Source organism: Lepidothrix coronata, unplaced genomic scaffold, assembly GCF_001604755.1.
Source record: "Lepidothrix coronata isolate B3197 unplaced genomic scaffold, Lepidothrix_coronata-1.0 Scaffold14, whole genome shotgun sequence".
Lineage (NCBI taxonomy): Eukaryota > Metazoa > Chordata > Aves > Passeriformes > Pipridae > Lepidothrix > Lepidothrix coronata.
Window position 1 is genome coordinate 9,615,012 of NW_016690194.1, and position 11,187 is coordinate 9,626,198.

At 39.8% G+C, this 11,187-nt stretch overlaps 1 long non-coding RNA gene across 1 annotated transcript; it reads left to right on the plus strand.

Annotated features, from left to right (window-relative positions):
* The first annotated feature begins 7,350 nt into the window (after positions 1–7,350).
* On the plus strand, positions 7,351–10,270 carry LOC108493085. Its single transcript, XR_001873329.1, has 3 exons — positions 7,351–7,651; positions 8,167–8,282; positions 10,195–10,270. It is a non-coding gene; the product is annotated as an uncharacterized LOC108493085 (long non-coding RNA).
* Positions 10,271–11,187: the final 917 nt, after the last annotated feature.

Consider the following 11,187-nt stretch of genomic DNA (forward strand, 5'->3'; position numbering starts at 1 on the left):
CACTGTGAATAAATGGCATGCTCTAAATTCTACATTCTCCTTTAATACACTAATTTACTCTGAGTACTGCTTTGGTTGAAGCTATGAAAAAAGTTAAAAAAAAAGAAGTGTGCTTTTATGAGATATATATGCATATTTAGTAGTAGAAATGTCTATACTTAAATTCCTAAGTCTTCTTGTTCTTGTTGCCTTGTTTTTTCATCCTTGAAACAATCCTCTGTAAGATAAAAAGTTATTTTTAGAATGAAAAATCATAGATCTCTTTAACAATATATTTTTACCCTCAGAAACTTTCATACTTTCCAAGGTTTCATGGACCAACATAAAATTTACATCTTGTGTTTTGAGGTTGCAGATGCCTTGACTGAGTTTTTCACACTGTGTACAGAGTAAGCATATGCATTTTTATTCAATACATTATTTGGTTTTAAAAGTGTTCCAAAAGATATTGTTGTCATACTACAATGTATTTCAGGAGAATAACAAAGTGTCATACCAAAGGTTTTTTTAATTTATCAAGATCTGACAACATCACAAAAGTTGTATATTACAGTACTTCTGTGTGAAGAGAAATATGGGGTCCAACTTGAGCTAAGCCAATACCAGTAATTTCAATTATGTATGTTCCAATGTTTTTTCTGGTTTTATGTATATATATGCATAAATGTAAAAGAACACCAAAAGAATAACATGTAAAAGAACCCCAAAAGAATAAAATGCAGTAAAAAAAGTAGTTATTTTTTTGTAACTATTTAGATATTCACCTCAATATGCCTTCAACTTCATGCTGTTGTTCTAGTGGGTGAAAAGATAATTTGCCAAAGTTTATTGTTGAAAACCTCCTGTGTTTGCAAAACCAAATTTGAAATTTCACAAGAAAAGTCTCCCTTAAAACACTGCATCACTTTTATTTTTACAGCTCAAAAAACCAAGATCAGACAACTGTGGTCCTGGTAAGAAACTGACTGCCCAGATCCCCCTATGAACCAGTTAACTCAGGGCTCACTATCACTTGAATGGTAAAACTAAGTTGATTTTTCTTTCCTTCACACTTTGACTATGCCTTGTCTGTTCTTGCCACATGCACAGCAAGGCTCCACTGGAGTTGACTTTTGTTCTGCACTGTTGCACTTACCCAGCAAAGGCATCTTAGACATTATACTGGCTGAATCACTGCTTGGCTTGATATTAGCATGGACATCTCTCCTGAAGCAGGTGCTGACAGACCTGAACTGATTCCACCTGCCTTCCTCACTGCCTGAGTGAAAGGCAGGTCCAGTCTAGAAACTATATTATAGCCCCATATTTTTTTTCCTATAGATAATAGACACTACCTGGAGATTTTGGCAGGAAAACTTGCTATTGTAAGGTCAAAACATTCTCCAAACAGTGGACTAAACCATTTGTCACACATAGGGATCTTCTTCTGAGCTTGAAGTAAGATGGGACAGAGGTGTTTTCAATGTCAGGAATTCTTGACAACCACAGTCCCTGCAGTTTCTCTCAGGTTGTGTAACACATAAACTATAACAAAAATCTCATTAGACTGAGCTTTCTTCAAAGCTGTGTGGCATCAAAAAGTGCTCTGAAAGCTGGCATGGTTTCGTGGTTTTGAACTCCCAATAGGTAGTGTATCCTTGTCACTTCCCACTGTCACAACCTGTCATATTTCGTAGCTTTGCCTTCTGGAGACACTTGTGAGGAGCGTATTTTGTTTTGCAGATAGCAAAATATGATATTACAGAAACAAACCCAAATGTTTGTAGTCTGTAGATGTAAGGAGAAGCCATTAAATGGGGTGGTAATAAGAGAGTCCTTCATGCAAGGGCACGTAGTTAGTAAAACTCAACCCCAGTGACAATCCTGCCTTTTATGTTATTTAGTTGTTTTCTCCCATAAATTATTTAGTTGTTTTCTCTCTGTCCCACTGGAAAATGGTAAAAAATGCAAACCAGAAGGAAAATAGCTTGTTCCTTTATTTGACTAAACTCAACATACATTCAATTTTGAGTTGCGTATTTTTCATTATGTCCAAAAACAAATGGAAAAGCTAGTGGTTTTTAAACAGCTGGAGATGAAGATGACAGTTATGCCTAACTTTAGGAATTCAGCTTTTTGAAAACACTTAAAAATATTATGTACTCCAATATCTCCAAGATACATTGGGTTATGCCTTTTCGCCAGCTGGTACACTGAGCATTTCCATGCAGTAGAAATTATGCATCTCCAAGTGTACTTAAATCTACTGGCCTGCTGCTGTCACACATAGTCTACTCACGCTAGAGTTAAAAAAAAAAGACCCAAAACCTGTGCATTTGTGTAAAATTCAAGCATTATGGGGAGATGCGCATTGCATAAAGCAGTACGGCTTAATTAAAATACACATGAAGATGAAACACAGACCTCTTTTGCCAACTCTTCATTTCATGAGGCAAGGAAGGAGTATTAGAGACACCAGGCTTTCTCTTAACCCCAAAAAAGGCGGGTGTTTTGCTATACATACAGGATAAAATCTTTCTCTCTTCCCCTGACTCTGTTTTGGTCCAGCAGCACTTCAGCTGGAGATGATTCTGCAGTTTCCCAGAGGAGATATGTGACCTCAGGTGTGGTGCTCCATTTTCACTCCATGGACCCCTGTTCTTATGTACTCCAAGGTCTAACCCTGGCTTGCCTGTCCTTGTGTTCTGTACTCTAGTTTGTGTTCTGCAGAGCGGCTTCCACATGGAACCACTGGGGTAGATTTGGAAGGCTTTGGAATGCTCCTATTTCTGTATGGAGCCAACATAGTTCAGGTAAATTTTATCACTTCTGGCTCTGCTTCACAGGAATTCAGACACACAGTTTCTAAAAATGTAGATAACATAGAAGAGAAGGCAGCAGCACTAGTGTGGTGCTAAGCATTTAGAAAATGTCCCTCGTGGACTAAGAATTCCTCACTCTCTCTGACACTAGCTGACAGCTTGACAAGCAGCCACTGACAGTGAAGGACTGACTGAAATATGCACACTCTCTTTCTACGTACAGCTGTGCACAGTCTTTCAGAGGAAAGGGGAAAGGAAATTAAATCACAGAATATCCACACAAAAGGCAGCTATCCGATCAAGGACAAATGCACCACTTGAGCAACTTAAGTGACTGAATAGAGATCTTAAGCACCTGATATTTCACTACATTACTGTCTTACAGAAAAGTGGTGTGACTTACCCTGGTTTTGGCCTTTTGTCAAAAATAAGGAGGAAGAAGGCAGAGTCTATACCTCACATGGACCAAGGTCATACTAGAAGGTGAGCCCAAGTCTCCTGAGCAGTGTCTAAATGTCCTCCCTATGCCTGCAAATAATAAAAAAAAACTTTCTTATTCATTCTCTGACCTATTCATGATGTATTTAAAGAAAAAGAAGAATTTCAGCAGGAGAAGTGGCAGAAGCTGAGGCCTTAGGCAAAACCATTATGTTAATAACCATGATTTTTTTGCTCTGGCTCCTTAGTTTAGATATTCAAACAGGTATTCAAACATATTGGGATAGAAATTCTCTCAGATACACACTCAGTATGTAGTTATTTGTTTTCTCTTGGTCCCTGTGACTAGGAAAGTGACTTTCATATATCTTCCTCTATTAAACACAGAGAGTTTTGGCTCGAATACACTGCAAAACAGAAAGATACGGTTAAATACAAAATATTTTTAGAAAGAAGTGCCATTTCTACTTCAGCTGTAATTAAAAATTTTTCTTTTCATGTCTACATGGAAAGTGAAGAAAGGGTGAGAATTGTCGAAGTCCTTAATTTTAAGTCTTGAAGGGACTATCGTGAGTGCTCAATATGAACTACTGGACAGTTTCTCTTGTAAAAGTTGTCTCTAGTCTTCCATTAAAAAACTTTAGGTGTTCATGAGCTTCCCTCCTCTGGAAAGCTATTCCAGTAGTTGTTTAAATAATGTTTAATTATGTTTAAATTAATAAATAATTTATTTTTTAATATAAATTAATTTATTATTTTTTATAAATTACTGTTTGATTAGTTAGTTTTCCTAAAATTTCTTTTCAGTGTCTACTTATTTATTATTCCCATGTTTTTAACAATCTCATGTAAAGATAAGTTTCACATAAATATGTGACTGCCAGAGATTTAAGAGGGTAGTTACTTTTTTAATGCTGCAGACACTTGATAAATCATTCTGATTTTTTAAGGTGTTAGTCAGGAACATCATCCTGTTTTCACTGTAACTATCTACTTTCATGAAAGGGCTTAGGAAGGGTTCCCTGGTGCCAGACACCCCATTTGATTTTGTCTGCACAATGCCCCATGGTTTGTATGTTTTGAATGCTTTGATTATGAGTCCCCAGGCACGGTGCCAGTGGCACAAGTGATGCTTGGATGGCTCTAGACCCTTTCCAGTGCTCTTACATTCACCTCACATTATTGAGGCCATGCAGTGTCATGAAAATAAAACCACAAGTCACAGAAATGACACTTCCAAGATGAAGGTAAAGAGCAAGATCTCTAATGTGTAAACAACTATTTTTTTTCTTAAGAAGCATCCTTTTGCTACTTTATTATTTAGTTTTGGAGTTGTTGCAACTCATTGAGATGTTTTTCTCATTGGATAACTTCTTCAAAGCTCTGTGCAAGGCAGTACCATATCTGTAGTGTGCATTGATGTAACAAGTAGAGACTTTGTCCTCTATTTTCACCTGTCTTTAAAAGAGATTTTGTCTTTCACAGGAACAGCCAGACACACATAATAATTGAACTTCCAGCAATTATTTACAATGATATCACTGAACACTTCATATTATAATAAAATAGTTTACATAAACATGATTAAACTATCCCATATCATGTGCTGTCACTGATTAACACAGTGATTTGGTTATTGCAAAATTTTTGCTGTTCTTGTTGATTATTTTAAAAGACATTAATATGTAGGGATGACTGCAGATTTCTGATTCCTTCACAGCTATTTTAGTATCCTAGCTCAGTATTTCATTTTATTAAAGTGTTTAATAAAAGTTCATGTTATACCAGTAACTGCATATTGTATGTAGTATCTTAGGATCAGCTTTGAAGAAATATCCCTAGAAATAACCTTCCCTAAAATCTTAAGTATCCCTCACCTCACAATAAACCAGGATTTTTGTCCTTTTTTTTCAAAAACTGTTTTAAAATACAGTGCATGACAAGATCATGGGGTCTGGTAGAGTTTGCTCTCCATGGAGGTAATGGGACAGGTTTGATGAAAAATTGCTTTCTCCAGGCCTCACCCTGCCATTGTTTATCTGGGATGCTTGTTCCCAGGCTGGTGCCTGCCCCATGCTGATACAACAGTCCTTGTCTGAGTGCTCTGACACAGGGTGCCACAGCCCCTGTTTGCACAGGTTGTTCCTCTTCAGATCAAGAATGTTCCAGAGAGAACTGATTTTCCCACCAGTGGGTGAAGGTCTTAGTCACCCATCTAAACAAAAGGAAAGGCAGCATATAGATGTTTTAAGAGAAAACAGGAGGGTTAATCTTCAGATTGGAGACAAGTCCATTTACTAAGATGTTAATTTTGTTTAGGTTCTGCACTTTGATTTGCTGTTCTTGTCTCATTTTCTTTCTTGCCCACTTTTAAGAAGACAGTGTGGACTCTTACGTTCAGCTCAATAAATTAAATCAGCATGAGGACTAGCACTCCACAGTACTAGCCTTATGAAAGAGTGACTAAAGCCTGGCTTTGCTCCAGAAGCTTAAAATTCTCTTACTGCATCAGAGATACCGGCTCATGCCTGTTACATGCCTACAGCACAGGCTGTCTAACTGTCTGTTTCTGTGCTATAAAATGCCACACAGTGGGCATTTAACCCATTGTGGATTAAATTAAGATTTTGCAGGATCTGTCAGGAATAGTAATTTTCAAGTAATACAAATAAATAAATACACACACATGCACAGATGTGCAAACCAGGAGTACCAGGATGGTAGATGTGTTTCTAGCAGTTTGGTTAGTCTGTAATCTGGAGAGGCTGGATTCTTCATCAGACAAGGCTGAGGGCATCAGAGTGGCCTGGCCTGCATTTTGTGTCTAACCTCACTGATTTGTTCTGAACCCTCTCCAGATCAGAGGATGCCATGTGTGTGTTTACTGTGATAGCATCAACACATCTGATAAGAATTCAGACCATCAGCAGGTATTGATTAGCAGAGTGCAAGTCAAGTCACTGATCCTTTAAGGATCCTTTCTTGTAAACCCAGATATAACTGACCCTTTTTCTCTAAAGCTCTCTCTAGCCCACAGAGCCATATCCGTGGCCTCTATTTCCTTTTTTCCTCCCTTCCTCCAAGAATATCCCCCTCCACACCAACTGCTGCACTTGGAGCATGCCTCTGTTCCTTTCCATGCAAAGTTTAATCTCTTTTTCAACTGTGATCAAGAGCTGTCATCAAAATGATCTCTGCTTTCATGTTGGATTGAGAGTTATGTTTACTGCACTCAATTTAGGCTCAGACAGTGATGTATCAGGGAAAGTTTTGTTAAGTAAGAAATCCAGCTCGTGTGGTCAGGCCTGTCTACTTAAAGAACAGCAGCGGCTTTCATTTACACTGTGGAAAAACTGCCCCTCCAAGTTTTTCTCTATGGCAGTAGTCTGTAGACAGGAAAAATCCTTAAACCTAAGAAAGAATAAACCAGGTGTTCACAGAAAGACTTATAAACAATCAGGGGGAAGAGTGCAGGTAGGCTTAAGAGGAATGTAAAATGGAAGGTAAAACGTTGACACAAACACAAAAGGCAGTAGAGAAAAAATTTTCATAACTTAGGACTCCAGCTTAAAAAAAGAAAAAAAAATGTATACACACATGAGACAGAAATTTGCCACAGAAACCATCTTGAACTGTGTCATAGTTTGAAATTGGTCCCCCCTGAGAGGCTGGGGGGGCTCAGAGGTGATTGGGTGCCAGGGCAGTGTTCCCTGGAGAGCCAGTCACTGTCCATGCTGTTCGCTTCTGCTCAAAATCATATGTCACAGCACCGGAAGCTGTTGGCAGTGCAGTCTTGGTTGTTCTGCTGTTGGTGTCTGCTGCATGTAGGTGGACAAGGCCAGGGGGTGGCTGGGCTTCCCTGTCTTCCCCTCCGGGGGGGAGAGGGGAGCCCTGCGACCCCCTAGCTCAGCCTTTGGCTAGAGTTAGAGTCAGCATTTGGAGTGTGTGCTGTGAAGGAAGAGATTCACAGCACCTGAGGTAAGAGGAGAGAGGCAGGCTTTGCAGCCAAGCCTTCTTCCCCCTCCTTTTTCTGCAGTGAAGCTGTAGAGGGGGGCTTTTTCTTTCCCTCCACTGTAAGTGGAGGAGGGGCTCAGAATTAAAGCTGAGCCAAGAGACTGGGCCGTGGAAGTAGGCCCGACACTCGGGAGAAGAGTCCCAGGTGAAATTGGAAATGAGCCAAGAGCTCGAGAGTTGCCTGCCGAAGCTGACCGGGGGCAGCTGAGAACTGATGTGGAGGAATGAAGATTCCAGGATGTGGATGCTTGATAAACTAAGCTACACTACAGCAGCTTACGAACCAAGGTGAGACACCGAGAGGGAGGAATCACCAGCAGCAGGAGAGCAAGGACTCAAAGCTATCTTCTCAAACTTCATGAGGAGGAGAGACTACAACAAACAACTGCAGGAACTTGGTGAGGAGGGAGTGTTCAGGAGTCCAGAACACTCCCACAGCAAAAGACTTTTTTTACATATCAGCCTTAAAGGCTGCTCCTGGACTAAAGTTAAAGGAGGAGCTTGAAAGGACTGACTGATAGTAATGTAATATAAATATATGTATATAGTTGCCTTTAGTTTGTATAGTATTTATTTGTGTAAAGAAATGTATATACTTCCCCCTTCCCCTACAGAAGCCTCTGGCCTGAAAGTTTCTCTCTGGTGTTAGGATAAATTGTTGAGAAGGGGTGGGGGAAACCTAAAAATTGGATTTTAAATTTCTAATGTGGCTCAAACTGCCACAAACTGTCATCTCAGAAAGTCAGTATATGAACCCAAAAAGAGAATAAAAACATGAAACGGGAAGACCAAAAATGTGTAAATGTGTCAATTTACCCAACCTCATCTTAATTCTGTTGGTGAAAGTAATGTGCAACTATATCGGGAAACCTTTTATAGCCATGTGTCTTAACAAATTTGTTCTGTATTACAGAGTAAATTCACAAAACAGGAGTTCTAGAGGCTTTTGGCACCGCTACCAGCCTGGAGCATGAAGAAGTGATGTGAAGATGGCATTTCCGAGAAAAAGCGTGCTGGAGTGGCAGGAAGGTGAGACAATGTGGCTTATTAACTTTTTTTTTTTTTAATTAAATTATGCACCTGTGCATTCAATAAGTTGTTTGGTCCAGGGAAAGTTTTTTCCACAAAGCTGGACTATCATCTGACAGTCATATGTCCTTTGCCCAAGCTTAGGCTGTGACACTCAGACTTGATCTGGAGAGCTGACCCGTGTTTGGGAGGACCTAGCAGAGGCAGTCATTGCTCATTCAGAGGAGTCACATGGGTGTAAAAGCCTGACTGCAGGGTCCTGTGGCATATGTGGGGCTGGAATTTCCCTGCCTGAGAAGAAAATATCCTCTGATGCATGATACCTGTTCACAGTACCTTGCAAGAGTTTGCTCCCTTTCTCTACATCATTCTGAAAGGGCTTCTCCTGAAAGAAAAATTGTAAGCACTACTTTTAAGCTCCTCTTTTCTCCACTGTCCTGTACATCCTATCTTATAGCATCTGCTATCACATACCCGCTCTTTCCACGAAAACCATCTCTCACCAGTTATTCTGGAGACAGGCTTTTACCACCCGATAAAAAACCCAAGCCAGCATGTTCCTGCTTTTAGGACTCAAATTAAAGAACAGATTTAATCCATGTGAAAAATGACACACATTTAAATACAGACATTGTAAGACAGCTACTGTTCCTGCTCCAGGAATTTTTCATACTCTGATGACTTCTTAGTCAGCACAGATTGGTTCTTTCCACGGCCTGTCTCTTGAGAGCGTTAGTGTAGTCCGAGACAGGCTGTTGGACAATCTTTATGTCCTTCCTCATCCAGAAAAGGGCAAATCCACACACAAAGAGCTGTACAGTGCAAAACAGGCCAGAACAGCTCAAAGAAGAGTAACAGGAGGGTATAGGTGCCTAGGAGGGCTGGTTATGCAGATGTGACAGGACACTAAAGCCCCTGCCAGGGAAGACTTTGTACAGGGGAGACTCTCCCCTGAAGCATCTCTCAGGTTAGACAAGTCTCTGAGGGGCTGGGCTCACTCACAGAGAGTACTCATGGAAACCTGAGCTGTGGCCTTATCAGTTTGTAGAAGCTGAAAGGTGTACTTGATGAGCTCCCACATTTCTTCGGATCTGTGGCCTTTTAAGCTGCTGTGACTCTAAAACCATTACTCTAGAGTACTTGAGTCTGTTCCTCCCAGCCCATGGTTTCCAATTATGTTGATGTATAAGAAGAAAATGTAGAAGTCAATTAATCACTTTCATAATAAGCTATGAAAAATAAGTTTTAGCTACAAGCTCATTGCCCATCCTCAAGTCTCTTACTTTTCACAGCTTCCTAAATTTGTTAAAAATATGCATGCTTTTAAGAAGACAGAGTATCTGTCAGCTAAACAAGTGGAAGAGTTCTGCTTCATTTTGATGAGATGCTCTGTAGTGACCAACTTGCCCTTTGGACATTTAGGACAGCTGACTGCCAGGACTGTCTCAAGGAAAAGCGGTAGCAAGAGACGTAGTAAGTTGTGGCCATGTGTTCGAAGACAAAGTCATGTAAGTGCTCATGCATTTGTGACTCAAATGAACAAGCATGCTTCCACTCTCTGTTCCCCTCTCTAACTGAAATCATGTGCATTAGAGTCTGAATTTGTCTCATTTGTCACAGGTGATGAAAACTCATTAAATTTGGGTTGAAATCCTGACCTCATCACAAACTCTTTTCCTGTTATGACCCTGGGTATGTCTTGTATTTTCACTTTGTCTGTCATGATCCTGACCTTTTCGGGACACACGTATGTAAGGGTTTTGCATACCTTGGCCCTGATTTTAGTGTACATACTTTGTACCTTCACCCCGATTTTAGTGTGCACATTAAACTACACTGTCACAAAAATAACAACCATTTTCTGCTTTCTTTCCTGACCTATTAATTTTCTAGGTTTTTTTTTTCTTCTTAGACACATAGAACAAAGATTTAGCAGAAAACAACCACCTTTCACACAACAGAAATAGCTTAATGCATTCAACAATCTGACCCGCTTCCCAAGTCAACAACTAAAATAAGATAATTACAGTTAAACATGAGTTTTGCTTAGAACAAACTCTCGTAGTAAATGCCTTGTTTGTAACAGTAAGAAAATAATTTCCTGACCAGAAGAGGGCATTTGACTTCATGACTTGGGCTCGTGGCTGTGGGCTCATCATCTTGAAATAAAAACAAAACCACACCAAAACCTATTCTACATTACTAAAAATTCTTACTATTAGTGGTTACTTCTGTGCAGTACCAGATGTTTAAACCTTTCACTCAAAGATCCCCCTTAAGTCAAGAGGGGCTGAGAATATGACAATGAAGAAAAGAGTAATTGATCGATCCTTCCCTGAATTATCCACTTCCCACTTTCTAGCATCAAGACAAGCAAGAGCTTTACTCAACCAACATTCAAGAAAAAGAGCCACCTGCAAATGGACTTGTTTTTCCCAAGTTACAGACAGTTACTTGCTGGTCTGAACTGGCACAGGTATTCCTCTTTATTTTCTTTGTTGTTAGTTAAAGCCTCTGAAATGGTGAGCATACAGGAGTTTTACGTAATCTCAGATCTTAAAGTGCGGGATATTTACACCCTTGTAGAAGGTGCTTATCATCCTCAATCACTACAGCAATTAATAACTAGGACAAGACCCCAGCTGTGGGAATGTGGTTTTCCACAGTGTTGACAGTGAGTAGAGGAAAAATACACTCACTGAAAAGTGTGTGCTTTTGGGATCTTAATTTAAAGCAAGGAGAAGTACCAGGCAGGGGAAATACTCTCCTGTAGTTGAAGGGTGAACAGTGTGGATAAATTGCAGAGTTGGGCAAAATAGCTAATAAAAAGAAATACTAGAGTTGCCAAAACTGCATGTTTCATGTTGTCACATTGACTTTCCTGAAGTGTCAACCTTGACACTGA